Raw genomic sequence first — 20,999 nt, 5'->3', positions numbered from 1 at the left:
CTCAGGGCACACTGCCAGAGCAGTCATTCTGGGAAGAAATCCAACTAACCCAACTGGGCTGGGGGAGGGGAGCACTGGAGGACTCTGCAGCAGGCTTAGTTGGCACGGCAGCAGCAGGCTCTCGGTCATCTAGATGTGTGTGTGTGTGTGTGTGTGTGTGTGTGCATGTGTGCGTTGCTCTGAGGTTGCCTAGGGCTCAGGGCTTGATGCAGGTGCACAGTGCAGGTGGACCTACCCTCAGCTCTGGGGAAGGCGAGCGGCAAGAGCTTCTGTTGCAAGGTGGCTACTCTGTGGCTGGCAAGTGCAGGCAAGTGGGCACATTTGAGCTTCCAAACCTGCAGCCATTTTGTATGCAATTGCCTATATGAGGCTGACGTGACACAGAAGGTCAAGAGGCACATTTTAGGGACCATTTTAAGAACACGTTCCCTGGTGTCCCCCTTCAGGGCCACCCTGGAGAGAAGCTCTTTCCTTTTCTATCTCCTCCTTGGAAGGAAGGAATTCTTCTACCCAAATCTGAAGGCTCTCCCCACCTAATCTCTAATCTGCAGGATTGGGGAGCAGTTCTCAGCCTCTTCTCTGTGGAGACCCACGTTCGGATGCCATGCTCGTTATTTTCATCATCATACTGCTGGTACCTAGCGCAGTGTGTGGCACAGAGCTCCTTCAAGAGATATTTGTGGAATCACTAAAATGAGAGACACGTTTGGGCTGGATCTGACAGGACTGCTCATACCATGGCAAGAGCTCCTGAAGAGTGACCTTGCCTCATTATAGGGACAGAAGAGTAGGGGACACCTATGGGTCAGTGGCTTCCTGGCTGAGAAAATAGGCTTGTTAGGAAGGAGGCACCTTGGGAGCTCTGTGGCTGGTGACCGAGTTCTCGGTTTGCACAGACCTGCCAAACCAGCTCTTGCTAAGCTCTGAAGACAGGAGGAGATGAGTCTCCGAGGCCATCCTGATTTATCATGCCTCAGTACTATAGTTACTATTATTGTTGTGGTGGTGGTGGTCTGAGTTGTATCAACCAGCTGTCCTTCTAGAACATTCTCAGGTATATGATTTCCTAAAGGGTCTGCTTAAAATGCAGGTTCCTAGGCCTTTCCACGACAAATCTTGATTCAGCATATCTGGGGAAGGACCTGAGGGATCTACCTCCAGCTGATTCTGATGGCTGCTCAGAGGATCACACTTGGGGAAGTGGATCCCTGAATTTCCTCATCTGTGGAAAGATGAAGTTAGGTGAGCTCTCTGGTATCTTTCAGTTGTAATGGTCTAGAAGTCTTTCCAGGGGTAAGAAATAAAAGTACAAGAAGCTGCATTTCAGATGTTAAAGGTTTAACTCTGATGCCTGACCTCGGCTGTCAGTGTGCTTCTGGAAGTTGTACATTTCACCAGCCCAGGCATTTACCTGGTTTCCAGGCATGTGTGAGACTCACTGCTCCCAAAGCAGGAAGGAAGATGATGAACAGGAAAGGATGCAGCCCTTATAGTCTGGAGTATGCCTCTCTCTGCTGTCCTTCCAGATCAAAGGGATGCTAATGTAAGGGAACGTGCATATTTTTCAGACTCCGGCTCTCCGGGGGGGGGGGGTGCTTTCTTTTATGTCATGAAATAGCATGATAAGAGGAAACCCATGGCTTTGTATTGGCCTCCTGTGGTGAAAAGTCCCAGAGATGTGCTGTCTCGTACTGTGTCCTCCCACAGCAGGACATGAGATGAAGGAAGGATTGGACGTGAGGTGCTGGTCTTTCCTGCAAGGACATTTGAGACATAAGGTGGCTCAGGCCTGTTCCCCACAAAAGCCTCTGTATCTCAGGGTGTGACCAGAGGCTGAATGCTACCAGAAAGAGCAGGCCTGTCGATGCTTTGGTTTCCTGTCACAAGGATGTACTGAGGTGGTGTAGACTCTCTGTGAATAACATAGCTATTACCAGTCACCCTGGGGCTGACATCTGTGGAACAAGCCTCAAACTTATTTGGGCTAAGGTAACAAGCTTGACTGTGCTCTGTGAGGGTTCTCAAAGCGACAGAGCCACATATGGGCATGGTGACTGTCAGAAGCTCTGTGCAGAGTGTCTGTGTGTGGTGTGTGTGGGCGTGTGTGATATGTATTTGTGATGTGTATGAGGGGTGTGTATGTAGTGTGTGTGACATGTGTGTGTGATTTGTGTGGTGTATATGTGTGAGTATATGAGGTATGTATGGGGGTACATGTAGTATGTGTGTGTGGTGTCTGTGATGTGTGTGTGTGGTGTGGTATGTGTGTAGGGGTGAGTATATGGAGTGTGCATGTGTGGGGGGTGCATGTGATGTGTGTAAGGGTGTGTGTGAATGTGTGTAAGGGTTGTGCATGGTGTGTTGGGTGAGGGAAAGAGTTCCAAGCCTGGGTCCCGGGTCTTGAGAGAGTGCTCAACCCTCGATGGTGCCTCACTTTTGTAGTAGAACAAGTCCCTTATCATAATCCATAATGTTATTCATAATGTCAGAATTTGTCCCCCTGTCCCCATTTCTAGCATAATTTCCCACTGCCTTGCTATAACACTGCCCTCTCATGTAGGAGTTGGAGGCCATGCTTAAGACCTTACTTGTGTAATTTCTCTTCTCGCAGAGCTCCAGGAGAACCACCATTAGCCCATTCCTGTCCCGGGTTAAAGAGGACTCTAGAGGCTTTATACCTGTCATTACTGCCAGAGGTAATCTCCAATGTTTACGGAGAACGGAAGGCAAGATGTGACAGCCCTGGGCTTTCTAGCTGTTTGTGCACCCACCATTCTTCCTCCTAAAATACTGACACATACCAATATGGGTACTAGGAATATGAATGATAATATGAATATAAACATGAATACAAATACTAATGTGAATGTGAATACAAATTCTAATATAGGGCCACCTGGGTGGCTCAGCGGTTGAGCGTCTGCCTTTGTCTGCCTTCGACTCAGGTCATGACCCTGGAGTCCTGGGATTGAGTCCCTCATGGGGTTCCCCTCAGGGAGCCTGCTTTTCCCTCTGCCTATGTCTCTGGCTCTCTCTCTGTGTCTATTATGAATAAATAAATAAAATCTTTTTTTAAAAAAAGGAAAAACCCAAATTCTAATACAAATACAAATGCTAACGTGAATAGCAGTAGCAGCAGGAATATGCATAGAGATACTACTGATTTAGGAAAGATGTTAGGATTCAAAGCCAATGGCTGAGAAAGAATTCTTGAGCCATTTTTGGTGCAGAAAGGTGGTTTTATTAAAGCACGGCGCATGCACGGCGACAGGACCCGAGGGCAGAAAGAGGTGCATGGAATTCAGGAGAAGTGGCCCATTATATGCTTTCAAGTTGGGAGGGGTTAGGGAGAGCATAAGTCTCTAAAGAATTTTGGAAGTAAGGTTTCCAGGACCTTGAGGGGATTAGCTATTGCTGAGAAAAGGTCATTTCTTACTGTCTAATAAAACCTGTGGTGAGACCCTTCAGATCTATATCGGTGGGCCAAATGCTTGGGGGATGATTACCAACATGTGTCTTGGGGGCGGGGTAGAGATAAAGGAAGTTTCCAGAGGACTTTTTACATGTTAAAGTAGACTTACAGGATCCTGGAGGGTCGGGCTAAGATTGCCTTTTGACCTTAGCAAAGCATTAACATCTAGGAGGAGGCAGCCTGTCACCCTGCCTGTTTCAAGGACTCGTCAATGGGCTATAGGTAATGAGGGAATTTAATGATTTTTCTTTTTTTTTTTTCTTTTTCTTTTTTTTCATTTAAAAATTTTTTTTAGTAATTTTTCTTCTGGCTTTGTTTCCCACGTCACTAGTACTCATACCCATACTACTACTAGCTTTTCCATCTATGCCTTGGCGCTCTTTGAGGCTTAGATGAGTCAATGTTTGCGAAAGCACTGTAATATTTGTCCTTAACATCTCAGGGTCCTTCTTTGATGAGTACCCTGTGTAAATCTTTAAGAGCGCCCACCTTTTTCTTCCTGGTAGGAGCACTGAGTTCTTAAGGGAAGGTACAGAGCTTTGGAGCCAGAAAGAGCAGAAAAAACAGCAAAATGACCCTGAAAAGTGGATCCCCATGTTCAGACTCATGTAGGATAAAGGCGGTCTCCTTCATGCCCCCGTGGGGCTGCAGGAGCCTCGGAGCCCCTGCTTCCCCTTCTCTGTCTGCCAGGGTGGGGGAAGTGGGGGGGTGGGGAGCTGAAGAGCCCCCCCAGCTCCCCCAGAAGAGGGCAGCCCAGCCCTGGGATCTGGTGCCGGTTCCTCTCCTCGGACACACCTGCTCAGACCCCTTGTAGCCACAGGCCCATGAGCTGTGTCTGCTCTTGGCCGGAAATGCTTTCAAGACCAGGTCCTGCCCACTTGTTGGAAGAGAGAAGAACAAGCTGCACACACTTGGGTGCCAGGGAGATGCAGTGGGGAATGCAATGGGAGGATGAGCGGTTGAGTTTGTCCTGTTGTAGCATCAACAGTGGTGGCATGTGATGCCCAGTCTGGAGGATTTGGAGTGAGGTTTTCCTGCTTCATGTGAGGGTGGAGGGTTATTGCTCTCACAGCTTAGCTTGCGTGGCTCCCAGCCGTGCTTTGATGCGAGGCTGTCATCAGGACGCCACGCCCGCCTTGTTCTTCCGGGCAGCATGCTCCACTGCAGGCCTGCCTCGGCTGGCTGGCCCGGCTCCTTGCTCCTGGCTGGTGGAGGCAGGGTGACTGGCTGCATAGCCGGAGACCAGGTGGGCAGACCTGGCCTCCCTGCTCCCCCATGCCCTCTCTCAGTTGTCAGAAGCTGGAGAGACCTCAAATATCAACAACCCCTAAGTCCAGGGTTCTGCTGTAGCCGCTCACTTATCTGCTCTTGGCTTTACAATTCCTTGCCTGTAGAGCAGAGCCAGTACACCTGCTTATCTTCCTCACCAAGCGATGTTGAAGAGTCAAGGAGATGATGGCTATGAGCACACATGTAAACAGGAAAGTGTCTCAGAAAATGACAGCTGCTACCTCTTAGGATTATTACTTCCTTCTAAGCAAGGTTTGTATGCAGCAGACCTGTCTTTTCACTTGGGTTGACCCTCCCCATTCTGCTATGCCTCTAAAAATACCCCTTCTCCAGGGTGGGGAGCTGAGGCAAGGCTCCACATGTTTCTGACTGGGCCTGAGAATTCACAGAGCAGGAGCTGAATTATATTTAGAGTGTCCTGGGAATTCCCTGGACCCTCTTTCAAGTCCTGGCACGCATGGGGATCTCAGAGCAGAGGGTAGAAAGAGGATGCTTACGTGAGATGAGATGGAAGCCTGGTGGAGAGCAAAGCTCGGGGGGACTCTGCCCAGAGGCTGGGGAGAGGCTGTGGGAGACATCAGGTATGAGGGGCTGGCCTTCCTCTGGAGAAGCAGGTGTCTTGGGATGTTGCTGGGAGCAGGGGAGGGTCCTTGGAGGCAAGCAGGGAAAGCAGAAGTGTGGCCAGCAGAGGAAGCAACCCCCTTGTCAGCGCAATACAGGGACTGTCAATCCATGTCGGGGCGCCAGCAAGGATGGAAAGTGGGGTGTGAGTGGGGAGGGATGCCGCAATCCTGCTCTTCGGTGCTGTCACATGGCTGGCTGGCAGGGAGGTGGGTATATGTATTGGGGAGTACGGTCTAGTCACTTCTGTCTCTCCTCTGAGCGTCTCTGAAAGAAGGCGTAGCCCCTCTGAGTTGGCCTCCTCGTGTGTCTAACTACATCACTCAGGGTAATGGCTTCCTTCACTTGGTGGGTAGGCTCTTAAAGAAGCTGTATATGTTCTCCACCCAACAAAAGTGGGATCAATAGCAATTCTGCAAGTTTCCTCATAAGCTCACAAAGTGGGGGTGCTTCTCTGAAAATCGCCGCTACGATATCCTTTGAGCTTCACTTGTCCAGGAGCCTGGCTAAATCTCCCTCATCGTGTTAGAGTCTGCTTCCCAAGGGCTCCCTGTGTACGTGATGGATTGGAAGGCAAATCCCGAGGGCTCAGGGTCTGCATGTTGTGGGGAACCAACTCATAACCCTAGAATCGACTTGTAGACCCTAAGGAAACCTTCTCACCTAGCCTTCTACAAGAGTCCCCTCCTAGTTTCCCAAACTCTAGACCCACACAAGAACGTGTTCTCAGCTAGCCAAAGTCTGCCTCTCTCATGATACAGCAAAGCCAGTAAAGGAGCTCTTCTGTTACATTGCTTTAAGGCATGCTTTTTAAAAATTAACAAAGAGTAAATCAATGAACTCCTGTCCCTGGCTCCCTATCCCCATGGACATCACAATTTGTTCAGAGAGGAGGGACTAGAAAGTCTTTTGTTTAGATTTTCCACAACATAATAAGTGCTGATACTTCAAAGACAGTTTACTCTTTTCAAGTGCTTTCATATCCATTCTCTCTCTGTCTTTTCATGACCACTCTTGGCTCTGTTTTGTGGTTGAGGGAAGAAAGGTGAGGGATTTAAGTAGGTTGCCCAGGTGGAGGGCTACTAAGTGGGGAAAGCAAAGATCAGATTCAGAACTCTGACTCCACAGCCATCCACCATTACTGCCTTAGGTGATTCAGCTTGGGGTGTGGAGTGTGGGGTACTGTCCGCTTCAGAGCAATGGAGGAAGCACGCTCTGCTGGAAGCCAGTGGGTCTCTCTCCACCCACCGGAGCCTCCCCGGGGCTGAGCAGCACATAGACTGAATCATCGAAGAATACAAGTGGTCTTTGCCTGGAAGACACGCTGCAGTCTTTGAGCCCATGGTGCAGAGTGGGCTCCTGGAGGATGCAATTCTATAGGAAAAATGTGGAGGCTGCACGCCGGGGACCCCCAGTATCAAGAAAGCCATAGGGTTGACCACTAGGGGATCATAAAAGCAAAGCTGTAAACATAGTTAGCTGTGCCATTATGTAAAATACTGAATCTATGTTCCAAATCCTAAACTGGGCATTCATGTACTTCCAGTATTGAATCTGGGAAGGTCCTGGTGCCCTTTAGGGTGTTTATGAGACCATAATGTAACAACTTATCTTCCTGGCTGCATTGTTTGACCTTGTACCCCACACATGCTGACTTACCATTTTGTAGAAGATCTGTTTCACCCTTTCTTGTGTTATGATTAATTAACTACTGCTTATTTTTCTCTCAGACCCTTTGCTCTTTGACAGGAGGCAGGATCCTGCTCAACCTATTGGCATCCCACTAGTGCCTAAAATAGTCGCCTATAAGCAGCAGGTGTAATACATATTTGCTTGATGGAGTGTGGTTTGGAGGCTGGGGCCTCCCTCCAGTGCTTGGGCCAAAGCTGGATGTGATATTTTCACTGCAGTATTTCTCTTCCAATGTAAGACATTGGTTTGCAAATGACTCCTCAAAAATGAACTGAGATGTATAACAAGAGGCTTTACATGCTTTTACTTTTAACTCCCTTCCAATCTAGAGAATGTGTTTAAAGAGATAATATGAAATACAAACAGAGGGACGCCTGGGTGGCTCAGTGGTTGAGCGTCTGCTTTTGGCTTGGAGCGTGATCGAGTCACGATCGAGTCATGGGATTGAGTCCCACATCGGGCTCCTTGCTGGGAGCCTGCTTCTCCCTCTGCCTGTGTCTCTGCCTCTCTCTCTGTGTCTATCATGAATAAATAAATAAAATCTTAAAAAAAAAAGAAAAAAGAAATACAAACAGTTCTGCATATGATCGTCACAGTATTCCTTGTGGAGAGAAATTGGAAATGATCCACACATCTACCATTTCTGAAGGGATTATACCAAACGGTGGTTTTATCCATTTGATAAACTACTAGGCATCCGTTTATTTATTTTTAAAGATTTTATTTATTTATTTATTTATTTATTTATTTATTTATTTATTTATGAGAGACACAGAGAGAGAGGCAGAGACACAGGCAGAGGGAGAAGCAGGCTCCCTGTGGGAAGCCTGATGCAGGATTTGATCCCAGGACCCCAGAATCATGACCTGAGCCAAAGGCAGGCACTCATCTGCTGAGCCACCCAGGTGCCCCTTAGACATCCATTTAAATGATGTTTATTAAGGCTTTTGATGGCCTGGGGAAATGCTTAAATATTACATGAAAAAACAAGAATTCAAAACTACGTAGAAGTTTAACACATTATCTCAATTTGGAAAACTGGGCAGGGAATAGTTACAGGAAAAAATGAAGAATTTTGCAGTAATTTCTCTAAGTGGAAAAATTTTAAATCATTATTGCTCATATAGGCTGAATGTCTGCACCCCACCCCCACCAATTTCATGTGTTGGAACCTAATCCCCAGTGTGATGGTATTTGGATATGGGGCTTTGGGGAGGTACTTAGTTCATAAGAGTGAAGCTCTTATGAAGGGGATTAGTGCCATTATGAAAGAGACCCCAGAAAGATCCCTTGTCTCTTTGGCCATGTGAGGACACAGCAAAAAGATAGTCATCTAGGAATGAGGAACAGCAGGCCATCATCAAACACCAATTCTGTGGGTTCCTTGGTCTTGGACTTCCCAGGCTTTAAAACTGTGAGAAACACGTTCCATGGTTTATAAGCCACCCATCCTCCTATGGTATTTTGTTTTGGACTAAGATAGTTATTTTCTTCATTATATGCTTTTGTATAGATGGATTTTAAAAACCAAAATGAAAATTATCCTCCCAAAACCAACACGTAAAGTGTTGTCTTAAAAAAGTGATGAAGGTCACCATTAAAGAAAGCCATTAAAGACAGAAACATATGTCCAACAATTTATTACCAGTTATTATGAAAAAAGACAGGAAAAACAAAAAGAAAAATAGGCAAATTATCTATGAATAGACAAGTCACAGGAGAAGAATTTACCTGGCTAATAAACACCTGCAAACATTCTCAACCTCACTGGTTGGGGCAGTGCCAATTAAAAGAACAAAGTGATTATCAGTTTTCACTGAATGACAAAAAAGTAAAGAGAGTTTTGGTGAATTATCTGCTTCTTTCAACTTTCTTTTATAGCAATGATGAGCAACCCTGGCCCTGGGAAGGTATAATTATCTTCTCATAAATATACGCACCTCTCTATAAACAAAGAGGTATAAATGGGTGGGTTCTTTGTCTGTGGGAGGTGTCAAATAGGGGAACTAGCTCAAATCAAAAGAACTCTATGTCATGAATTCTCTAAGTTAGAAACTCTGAATGAATATTGTGTGTGACTTCCTTTCTTTCAAAATGGACAGCTCATTTCTGGGTTCCCTGGGAATCAGACTCAGAAAGGTCGGTACATGAGAAGTTTACCAGGGATGTCCTTGGGAAGGGAGCAGATTCGGCAGAGGGGGAAGCCCAACTGTGATGGAGTCTCAAGAGAAGCTGCGACCGTGGCCCTGAGGGCAGTTCTAAAGATGGATGACCCTTCAGAACTATCCAGAGAAGAGACAAGAGAGCTAGATATATATATCTCTGTATCAATCAGGAATGCGACCATGACCTTGGGGACATGACTCTTCATTCAGCTGAGGCAGTTCCTGAGCTGCTGCCCGCTGAGAGCTGGCCTCCAAGCTACTCCTAGCAGCTGAGGGAAGAAGTCCTTCATTCCTTCCTTTTTGTGGGCGTGGGGGAGATAAACCAGTTTTATTCTCCATCATGATGTTATACAAAAACCTAGAAATAATGGATTTGTAGAGAAGAAACAAAGGAATTATAAATAAGAAGGCAACAGAAATCAATTTGAATCATTTTTTATGATATGAGGATGAAAACCATTTTGAAGCACATGTATCTGGCTTCAAAGTAGGTTTTGTTCACTGACCAAAGCCTGCCATAAAATCAAAGTATTCAGCATTTTGTCTGGCAAAATGCTATTGGCTCTTGACAAAACTTTCGAGGTCTCTGAGAAAGTTTGGTGATCAAGGGCCATGCTGAACTCATCTGAAAAAAGTGTCATCCACCCCCTTGGTCCACAAGGAAATCCATTAGGTGGTCATACAAAGCCCAGTCCTGGGAATCTGTGTTGAGTATATAATTCATGCTCTTCCATTTTGACTCTCCATGGTTGGGAAGCTCATTCCTCTGATGGAGAAAATGTCACTCTTGTCCTCCTCTTCTTGTCCAACATCATCCTCCAGATAGTGACAGTCCAGCATAAATGTCCTTCTTGCCATTATCTTTATGACTTCAACCAAGAAATTGGGAGTGGACATCAATTCTGGCTTCTGTTCTCACCTAGGGGCATATCACAGAGTCCACCACAAAATGACTACTTGAAGGGCTTTAAAAAAAAAACGACATTTTTTTTAAAGAGCAGATTTAGGTTCACAGCAAAAAGAAGGAGAAGGTACAGATATTCCTTATGTACTCCAGACTCTCCCCGCCCAGTGCATAGCCCCCCCTACTATCAACATCCCCCACCAGAGCGGTATGTTTGTTACAACTGACAAACCTACATCGACACATCATCATCACCCAAGGAAACTTTCCCAAGGTCTCAGCGCTGTAGAGTGGTAGGTTTAAATCCACTCAGGGATTTAAATCCACTCAGTTTGGCTCCAGGGTTCATTCTGTTCGCTACTAAGCATACCTCCTCCACCATGTCAGTGAAGTGTCTGCTATGATAACAATGCCCCCCCCCCCCGGGGGGGGCTTTGTCAGGGATAAACAATAGCAGAGTGGGACGGAAATGCTGGGGACAATCACTCAGGATCCAGGAGCTCCACACAGGTCACTGAGGCAGGAAGGAGATGTTAGAGCTACATTCTCTGATGTGTGATTGTTTCTAAAATGCTACAGTTTGGCTATGATTTCATGATGGGTTAACTCCTCTTTAAAACACAGTGTGTGTGTGTGTGTGTGTGTGTGTGTGAGAGAGAGAGAGAGAGAGAGAGAGAAAATGAGAGAGGATATTCATAAGGGAAGGAGATTATGGAGCTGAAAAACCCAGTTTCTTACACTGCAGTGTGCACATCAATCACCTGGAGTGGGGCCTGAGAACATGCATTTCCCACCAGTTCTCAGGAGATGCCAATGCTAGATTCACCAGATTGACAAGCAAGAAAGTCGAGGAGCAATGGTTTCAAAGCCTTAAACAAAAACACAGGAACACCTTTTTCCAACCAAATCTTAATGTGAAGATTCAGTAAGTAAAGCAGATGGTAGTGGAGTCACCTTGGTTGAAGTGAAGGGGAGCATCCAGAAGTCCTACCCCCAGTGCTTTCTCTACTGCTCCAGACTCATGGAAATTCAAGGCAACACAAGGCAGCTCAGAAGAAGTCCAGTGATCTGGACCCTCTCCTTGTCTCCCACTAGGGTTTCTCACTGTCCCATACCAGTCACCTGTTGCTACCTGGCCCTGAAAACATAGATGGGGTGAATGAAGAATGGAATTATTACTCTACTTTAAATTAATCTACTTTAATTTAAAAGCTTCAGCAGTATATTTTTCTGTTAAACATCACTGTTACAGTAGGACATTTAATTCCATCAGGTAAGAGCTTACTGTAGTCTACCCATACATACTTCACCCATCTAGTTGGTGCCAGGTGATTGATCCAGTTTGAATGATGGTTTTCTATCTGGTGTAAATTGTTTTGTGTTTTTCTGAATATTTTGTGCAGTTATAGTGATACCTATGTAAATTATAATTAATAATAACACTTATTAAAATCTCTAATGTTATTGCATTTTTTTTTTTAGATTTCTTTATTGGGGGAGGGGCAAAGAGAGAGGGAGAGAGAAAATCTCAAGCAGCTCTCTGCTGAGCGGGGAGCACAACATGGGGCTCGATCCCCTGACCCTGAGATCATGACCGGAGCTGAAGTCAAGAGTCTGATGCCTAACCGACTGAGCCACCAAGGTACCCCTACATTTATTTTAATTGTGATATAATTATTTTTCTAGTTAAAAAATAAGTATAGATGAACATTTAAATTTAAGACAAAGAATCACATGGAGATACAGAAGCTAGTATTATGACTAGAACAGTAACATTTAGATTTTTTTTTTCCTCAAAGGACTCCCACATTTATGAAGAAATATCAACGTGTGGTCTAAAAATTGAATTCAAGGTATGAATATTTTTGAATCTTTTATATTTATCGAAAAATTTTAGCTATATGTGAAGAAATTCGTTTCTTTCATGATGTACTCTGATCCAGCTATATCACTTTAAATATCCAGGTTTATTGGAATTTTGAAATGAGAGATGGATGTTTTTCTTATTGCTTCATTCCACTGTGTGTGATACATGCTGACAATATTTGAACTTAGTTTTCTGAAGGAGACATTCAGAAAGGTGTCATGGATGAAATTGTTGAGATTGTTCAGTATCTATGTGGAAATGCTGTGAATCATCTCCGGTTTACAGAACTGTTGAAAAAATAGAAGACAATGGATTTAATGCTGGTTGCCAATATTCATTATTTGAATTGTGGAAAAATTTTACAAAGATTTACTATACTAGTAAGTCCAAATTTTTTTCTTGAAACAAAAGGAATAGTTGCCAAGTGGTTAATAATCAAAGACAAAATGGCAAAATGAAAATTTGGCATTCAGGTTGAAATGTGCTATAGGTGTAAAATGTGCACTGGATTTTGAAGACTGTAAAAAAAAGAATGCAAAATATCTTAGTTTCTTGTGCTGATATGTTAGAATAATATTTTGGATATATTGACTTAAGGTATATTACTAAGAATAATTTCTCTTGTTTCTTTTTAATGTGACTACTGACAACTTCAAATTATGTATGTTGCCCTTATTATTCATCCTTCTTTTGTACCCCTAGGATCTTTGTTTATGAAACTTCTCCATGAAAATAGGAATCATTGTGTCCTTTTGCTTTTTTCTCCATTGCTGAATCCTTGGTATTAGACCTGTGCTTGACTCATGGAAGGTACTCAATAAATGTTTGCTAAATAAATGAAAAATTGAGATATTTAACAATTTTTTAATGACCATAAGTTTTCTGTCATAAATATCTTTGCACAAGCTGATATGTGAGTGTGTCCATATATATTTTATTTATTACCTTAGAATAAATCCCAATATCATTGTATAAAAGAGCATGGGCCATTTTATAACTTGTTAGACATTTTCAAGATAATCTCAGAAAAGATTAAACCAATTTACAATGCCATCAATATTGTAAATTGGTTCAGGATGTGGTCTCCCAATGCCAACTTTTAAAGGGTTGTAGAATGATGAGTGAGTGATGTGGCGTTGGGCAAGTTACTTAGCTTTCTGGAATTGCAAAATGGGGAGAAAAGTATAAAGTTGAAAAGTGAGTAAATGCCTAGGTGAATACTTGCCTTGTGTGGAGTAGCTTTTAAATGTATGATTCCGGTTTTTAAAAATTAGAGTATAAATGTTTTCTTATAGTAGTAAAGGACATGATTGGTGTTCTCTGCTGGGGGTGTATGTTGCCGAGGGTGGGCAGGAGAGGGCTACTTAGGGGATGGGGCCAAAGAAATGAGTCCTGTAATGGGCTGCTAGGCTCAGCCATGTTTGGGAGAAGGAAATAGCCTCTTAGGTTTATACCCTGGATTCTCCAGCTATAAAGATTTATTTAAAATAATTGTGGGAGCTGGTGGTATCTTATACATGCCTAAGAACTCAATCCCTCTTATTTTATATTTTATTTCAAAGTGAATATTTTCTATTTCCTAGCAAAAAAAAAAAAGCAAACAAAAGTTTTGAATAAAAATCCCCTTGGGTGATGATTTCAAAGTTTCTCAATGGGGTGAGGAGCTTAGAGGAATGCTAAGAAAAAATAGCTTATCAGCTGCTCCATATTTTTTTTAAAGATTTATTTATGATAGACATAGAGAGAGATAGAGAGAGAGGCAGAGACACAGGAGGAGGGAGAAGCAGGCTCCATGCCGGGAGCCCAACGTGGGACTTGATTCCGGGACTCCAGGATCGTGCCCGGGGCCAAAGGCAGGCGCCAAACCGCTGAGCTACCCAGGGATCCCCTGCTCCATATTTTTTTAAAGGTTTTATTTACTTGTTTGAGAGAGAGAGAGCAGAGAGCACAAGGGGGAGTGGGAGAGGAGGGAGGGGCAGAGGGAGAAGCAGACTCCCCACTGAGCAGAGAGCCTGATTCGGAACTGGATCCCAGGACCCTGAGATCATGACCTGAACTGAAGACAGTTACTTAACTGACTGAGCCACCCAGGTATCTTCTAACTGCTTCATATTTAAATATTATTCCTCAGACTTGAAAGTGCCTGGATCTACATTGTCCAGCATAGGAGCCACTAGCCATATGTGTTTAGTGAGCACTTGAATTGTGCCTCATCTAAGGACTTAGTGTGAGGGGTCGTGAGTTCAAGCCCTGTATTGAGCTCCAAATAAGGTGTGGAGCCCACTTGAAAAAAAAATTTTTTTTTAATAAATACTTTGTGACAAAAATGTAAATTATCTCATCAATAATGTTTAAATAGGATTACATATAATGATAATTTAGATGTATTTGGGTTAAATAAAACATACTATTAAGAATAATTTTACTTGTTTCCTTTTCCTTTTCAAATGTGGCTTCTAGAAAATTTTAATTTAATTTAATTTATTTTTATTTATTTATTTATTTATTTTTGAAAATTTTAAATTACACACATGACTCACGTTTTATTTCTCTAGGACAGAACTGGTTCAGACCCCCATGTCTGCCTGGAGCACCCCAGCGACCTCCTGTACCCACTTCAATACTCTGGAATATGCATTGACAGCTCTGACTAGCTCTAAGCTGGAGTTCACAGCCTGGACACAAAGCAGTGAAGTGTTCCTCTTAGACAGGACCTGTGAAAGCAGATCGGAAGCCGCTAAGATAAAAGGCTGTTGGCGGAACTCAGGCCAAAACCTCACCTCAGTTAACACCAGTAAAATCCCAGAATTTCCCTTTATATTTTTGTTAAAATGGACCATTAATGAGGCCAAAAGTCTGACACTGGCAGATGACAAAATACTTTTTCTTCTTTTCTCTTCTGTGTTTTCAATTCCAGAAAGACAAAGATATAATGAATAACATAATCCTTCTATAAAGAAGTAAAACAAAACTATTGAGATTAGAAATGTCTGTGTGGATCCTCTGGGATGCAGATGCCAAGTGATGAGCTGGGACATGCAGTAGGTTTGCTGGGAGAGCTGTCTGTGAGGGAGGGTGGAGGGTGCTCAGGAGATGGCGGGGAGAGCCTTCAGCCCCTCAGGCCGGTCTGGCACCATGAGAGGAAGAAGGGAAGGAAGAGTTGGGGAGGTTCTGGGTCTGCGGTATTTTCCGTTAGGCTCTCAGGCAGGCCAGCAGCAGTCCCAGAGCTCAATATTTCCTGTTGGAAGCAGCAGGCCTCCAGCAGGATGGGCCTGCCCTGGAGTCCCCCCGCCATGCCCCACCACGGGCTGGGAGACGGGCGGAAGGGTGGCCCTGACGCTTCCACGTCCACAGGCACTGACTGGGGCCGTCAGGAAGGCCGCTCCCCTTGGCAAGTCCTCTGGAAGGAGAGCCCAGTGGTGCAGGCCACACTGCCACAGAGGTATTGGTCTCCCATATCCGTTATTGTGCTGAATGGAAGTTAAATTCCCAAGCCCAGATGTTTTTGAACGTTTCAATGAAACAGGACAATGTCCTTTAGAAATGGAGCACTTCTGCATACCGGTGGCCTGGGTCAGGACCAGAGTCACTGCTCACAGCCTCGGTTTTCCCGCCTGTGACACTGTCGTGAACTTTAACCCCCACCTTGTGGGGTTGTGGTGATTATTTAAAAAGATGGTATGTGAGGGAGCTTTCCCGAGAGAGAGAAGAGTGTTTGATCGCCTCATTCACAGATGGCTGGTCCCCCCCAACCTCCCACTGGAAATCAGGTTGTGAGTGCTAATGGCTTCTAAATGCAGGTAATGTCACGTGGAACTTTAAAGCTATTGGCAAAATGTGCCTTGAAAATTATTTCCATCTATGAAACGTTCGTTGAAAGTCATTCTAATTGACCCTGGTTGCACACTGATCAGGGGTTGCCTGTGGTTTTCACAGTTCTTTCATCTTGGAACGCCTCCCCCACATAGGCCCAAGGAGGGGTCCCTTATTCTAGCTCCCCCAGCCTCTGCTCCAATGTCACCTCCCAGGCTGGCCCTGGCCTTGGACCCAAAATAACAGCAGCATGACCTCTCACCCCTTATGTCGCTTTGTTTTCCTTTGTAGCACATGGCAGCTCCTGTTATAATGTTTATTGTGTTATCATGTTTCACTATTACTTTATTTCTGTTTTGTCTTGTGGAATAGTAAGCTTCCTGGGGTCAGGAGCTTTGTTTCACTCACTAATATAGCCCCTGGAATCCTGCCTGGCATATAGTAATTGATTTTTTTTTCCGACTGCATGAAACTCATATGTGGTTTCCAAAATGAAAGAAAAAACGGAATTTAGAACAACAATAATAGGGATCCCTGGGTGGTGCAGCGGTTTAGCGCCTGCCTTTGGCCCAGGGCGCGATCCTGGAGACCCAGGATCAAATCCCACGTCGGGCTCCCGGTGCATGGAGCCTGCTTCTCTCTCTGCCTCTCTCTCTCTCTCTCTCTCTCTCTGTGACTATCATAAATAAATAAAAAATTAAAAAAAAAAAAGAACAACAATAATACTTTTCTTGAATATGCTAGTTGTCTTCAATGGCAAGGGGAAGAGGAAGAAAGAGGTTAATGGCCGAGCACATATGCCCCTGCATCTCACCTTGGGTGGGCCCAATTTCCTCCTCAGTCAGAATTCTCACCAGGATTGCTAGCAAGAAGCAAAAGAACAGGCTGGGCACTTATCTTTTTTTCTTGCTCAATTTCTCTAGAGCAGGTAGACAAGCTTTCTTTTTCTTCTTTTCTTTTCTTTTCTTTTCTTTTCTTTTCTTTTCTTTTCTTTTCTTTTCTTTTCTTTTCTTTTCTTTTCTTTCTTTCTTTCTTTCTTTCTTTCTTTCTTTCTTTCTTTCTTTCTCTCTCTCTCTTTCTTTTATTCACGGAAATCAGATAGGAAAAGTAAATTGAGCGAGAGCCCGATCTAGCCCACACTCAGTCTTTGGCCAAATGGACACTCAGTCTTTGGCCGATCAAGAATGGTCATGTCTGTTTGGGCTTGTTCCTTGTTCATGATCGAAAACACAGGCTGTAGTCCAGAGAAGGGTAAACACTTGGTCTGTCTGTTTCAGCATAAAGGGTCATCACAGGGTGACTGACTCCTCTATCGCTTGGGTCCAGCAGCAGGGGGGCTGGGAGTGAGGCAGGAGGAATGGTTCGTCCTGAGAATGGGTTCGAGCTGAGGGTGGTGTCCACCTGGGGTGTCATAGAGGGGGTCCCTGGATTGAGTGGAGTAAGTACAGACCAGGGGAACTTGGTGGCCCCTTTTCATTTACTGGTTCCATGAATTTAAGTCTCCCCGAACTGTTTACCCAGAAGGTCAGTAGAGAGAAAATGAGAAAGAAGGTCATCTAGCAGCCAGATGCAACAGGCTCTTAGAAGGGCAACTTGCTCTTGGCTAAGCCAAGGAAGAGTCTGCGGAACACCTGCTGTTGGTACATTCCTGTGAGAGAAGCATCATTCCTGGGAGAGTCGGACGCTCAGACTGGAGCCCCAACGACTCTGGGGTGCCCCACAAGCCAAGAAAGCACAGAGCCCCATCTGAGAGGAACAGAGGGCAAAGCCGAAGTCTAGCCAACGCATCTCACCTTGGGCGGGCGTAGTGCTTCTTGCACCTGCTCCTGGGGGAGAGTCTGCTTCTTCTCTCCCAGAGGTGCGAGTGAAATTCTCACAGTATCTTAGTTGGCAAGAGAGTGCAAGTCTGCAACAGACACCCAGGTTCTAGTCCCAGCTTCACCTCTAACTCACTCTGTGACCTTGGTCAAATGGCTTGACCTCTCTGGGCCTCAAATTCTCGCAACAGGAAAAAGATGGAGTTAAGTGATCTCTGAGGCTTTCTTCTGCTCCCCCCTCCCCACCGCTCCTGTTCTGTGCACACGTGATGGAGGGGATTCGAGGAGGGCTGGCTTGTATTTCCCTTTTAGAGCTCTCTCAGAAAGGCAGTTCAGCATTTGGCACTGGGGGTGGGAGACAAAACAGAGAAGCAGCCTTGAGATGTGATAGACCTGTGGGCTGCCTGTCCTGTCTCCCTCACCCGGTTCTGGGGTGTCTGTTTCCTAATCCAGGAGCCGAGCTGCCTCCCAAGAGGGCAGGAGGCCCGGCGCTGCAGTGGGGAGCACTGCCGGCTGGTTCTGCTGCCTCCTACCCCCCACAACTGACCTGGGAGTGGTGAGTCATGCTTTGTCACCACCAGTGCCTGGCAGTGGGCCCCACACAACTTCTTGAGCTTGTCAACACCCAGGATAGAATAAATCATCGGAGGCCCATTTTAGCCAAGAGTGAAAAATGAAGTCACCAGAAGATGCCAATTAGGGACGCAGAGGGGAGGTGAAGGCTTGTGAAGGACAGGGCTGTCTTCCCTGGGCGGTGAGCCTGGGAAGGCCTCGGGCCGCATTGGCCGCCTGCAGCCTCCCTGCACCCTGGAAGGGCTCTAGGAGGAGGCCCTCCGCTGGGGAGGAACCTGGGCTCCCCTGCCCTGCAGCCCTTCCAAAATCACTGAATCCACCAGCGGACAGATCTTAGCCTGTCCTTGCTCCAGGCTGTAGGGCCTCCTTGCTATCTGGAATCATAAAATCCCAGGGAGTTGGGAGGGAGAGGCTGAAGTCTCTAATCCAGTAACTTTCCAGTCTTTTGTCCTGTTTTATTTTAGGAGCAGAAAGAAGAGGGAGGGGAGGATCTGCAGCCTGTATGCTCAGCCTTCCTCCCCCTTCTCCCCCCGACTCTGGCCTGGACTAATTCATCTCAAAGGCTCTTCCATTTCTACCATTCTGTAGTTCATTGCTAGATCTGAAAATAACACATTGTAGCAGAGCTGAGCATGTGGGCAAATTGCTGGTATTTTAAAGATGAAACAGCACCATTGCAGGAAAAAGAAAAAAAAAAAAAAACATCCCAGCTCGGTTATTTTTATAAGCTATGGGATCCTGGTCAGGTTGCCTGACCTCCTGCCTCTGTAGTCACATCTGTAAATTGGAGAAAATAATAGTACCTACCTCAGAAGGTCTTCGGGAGGGTTAAACGAGATAAAAACAGTCAGGGCTTATTCAACACCCCGCCGCGCCGGCAGTGGTGTGGCTAAGCCTGTGGGACCCAAGCTTTTGTAAGAGCCAGCAAGAGTTGGGGTGCTGCTTCGGATTCTGGGTGCCCATCCTGTCCTCTCTTAGTCTCCCGTTCCCGGGCAGATGTCACAGGGGCTAATGTTTCCTCTCTGAACTTGGCTGGCTTAGTCACTTCCTCCCTTGGCCTTGTGTATCAGGAGGGACGGTGGCTCCAGAAAATGCACTAGGATCCGGAGAGAGAAGAACTCATCTGTACCTTCACTCGTTCATTCATTCATCCATCCAGCAGAGACTCTGCACCCATCTGTGGCGGGCACTATGCCAGGCCAGAGGATTCAGAGCCCACGGCGGCCTGGGTCTTTCCCTCCACGGCTGTGGTGATGGGCCATCCTTCATGGGACTCAGCCTTCCTCTTGACTTTCACTCTTTTTCTTCTTCCTCTACCAATCAACCTCGGGCCCTGGTCATTCTAACTTGAGAATGACCTTTATGGGACACCTGGGTGGCTCAGTGGTTGAGCCTTTGCCTTTGGCTCAGGTCATGATCCCGGGGTCCTGGGATCCAGTCCCGCATCAGGCTCCCCACAGGGAGCCTGCTTCTCCCTCTATGTCTCTGCCTCTCTCTGTGTGTCTCTCATGAATAAATAAATAAAATCTTCAAAAAAAGAAAAAGAAAATGACCTTTATATTCTTAGACCTCTTCCACTTGAGGGTGCTAGTTGAAACCCTAGGAGTAGATAAGATGATCAGAGGACAGTAAATCCAGAGAAGAAAGTTGATCTCAGGAAGCATGTACATTTGGGGGTAAAGGGTGCAGGAACAATGGAGGGGTCCAGGCACTGGTGGATAAGGGTGCTGGGTAAAGGGTGGGGGCCCCACCGAGGCTGCTGAAAGGATGTCTGGAGGCTGCTGGTGAGCGGCACACAGAACCCAGTAGGTTTGTGATTCTAAGGCAAAGGTGTGGTCCGAGCAGGCAGTGAGCCTGAGGCCACAAAGCAGGCAGTGGGCAGGGGCAGTGACTCACAGTTCTCAGGCTCGGGGGATGCTCAAAAGTCCCAGCTGGGCAGCTTGCAATCTCCGGCCTCTCCCCAGATTCCAGTCCTGGTACCGAGTGGGGAGGTGCCAAGAACAAGGCAGTTTCTTGTCCCAGAGGGTTGGAGCAGGATAAGGGTTCAATATCCTGCACTGGGCATGAGGTCAGGGCCAGCCTGCAGAGAGGGGGCCCCAGCTTGGCAGAGAACAGGCCTGGCAGAGACTGGGAACTGGGCTGGGTCTGATGGCTCCCAGAGAAAAAGGTAAACATGAGGAAGTGAGTTTGAGCTCGAACTGATGACCTCAGCCGATTCGTGGGAAGATGATGACCTCTGCTTTTAAGATTATCACAGGCCAGGAGTGCCGGGGGAGTAGCTCAGTGGTTGAGAGTCTGCCTTCAGCTCAGGGTGTGATCCCGGGGTCCAGGGATCGAGTCCCACATTAGGCTCCCCATGGAGAACCTGCTTCTCCCTCTGCCTATGTCTCTGCCTCTCTCATGAATGAATGAATAAATAAATAAATCTTAAAAAAAATAAAAGATTATCGCAGGCCAACTGGGTGAAGGGTCTCCCCTTGCTCAGAGACTGGAGCCCCACCAAGCAAGATTTCACCTCCAACAGTTGTCCGTATCTGGGATTCACCTGGTCCTCGCCACAGGCCGGTGCACCAGGAAAGAGAAGTCACATTTTCCCCAGTTTGCAGGTGAGAAAACTAGGCCTCCCACTGGTGAGGGGGACTACTGGCAAGGTGCCCACTCCTGCTTGAGTGGTTTCTTTGTTTTTGAGTGGGAGGAGGAGAGGGGCTATGGAACAGGTCCAAATCCTGGCCATGCCCCATTCTGACTTGCAGGATTGGGGGCAAGTTGCCTACCCTGCCAAAAC

General features: G+C 46.0%; 2 long non-coding RNA genes across 6 annotated transcripts in view; one reads left to right on the top strand and one right to left on the bottom strand.

Moving 5' to 3' along the window:
• Positions 1-14,703, top strand: part of LOC112675857 (uncharacterized) — a 67,105-nt gene extending 52,402 nt beyond the window's left edge. The window contains exons 1-5 of one of the 2 annotated variants that reach the window (XR_003146119.3): positions 2,610-2,696; positions 11,627-11,786; positions 11,944-11,997; positions 12,714-12,821; positions 14,567-14,703. This is a non-coding gene — a long non-coding RNA (uncharacterized LOC112675857). Of the gene's footprint in view, positions 1-2,609; positions 2,697-11,626; positions 11,787-11,943; positions 11,998-12,713; positions 12,822-14,566 lie in introns of those variants that run through there. The other variant, XR_007407311.1, reaches the window with a different exon arrangement.
• Positions 8,701-20,103, bottom strand: LOC118352913 (uncharacterized). 4 transcript variants are annotated; one of them, XR_007407310.1, is made up of 4 exons: positions 19,022-20,103; positions 16,639-17,986; positions 11,099-11,282; positions 8,701-11,013 (listed from the first exon to the last, which is right to left on the bottom strand). It is a non-coding gene; the product is annotated as an uncharacterized LOC118352913 (long non-coding RNA). The 4 variants fall into 4 exon arrangements; XR_007407308.1 differs by having other exon boundaries at positions 11,099-17,986; XR_007407309.1 differs by having other exon boundaries at positions 8,701-10,205; positions 11,099-17,986.
• Between the last annotated feature and the right edge of the window lie 896 nt (positions 20,104-20,999).

This window comes from Canis lupus, chromosome 30 (assembly GCF_003254725.2).
Source record: "Canis lupus dingo isolate Sandy chromosome 30, ASM325472v2, whole genome shotgun sequence".
NCBI classification, from domain to species: Eukaryota; Metazoa; Chordata; class Mammalia; order Carnivora; family Canidae; genus Canis; species Canis lupus.
Note: the sequence above shows the minus strand (reverse complement) of the source record. Positions and strands in the feature narration are given on the sequence as shown.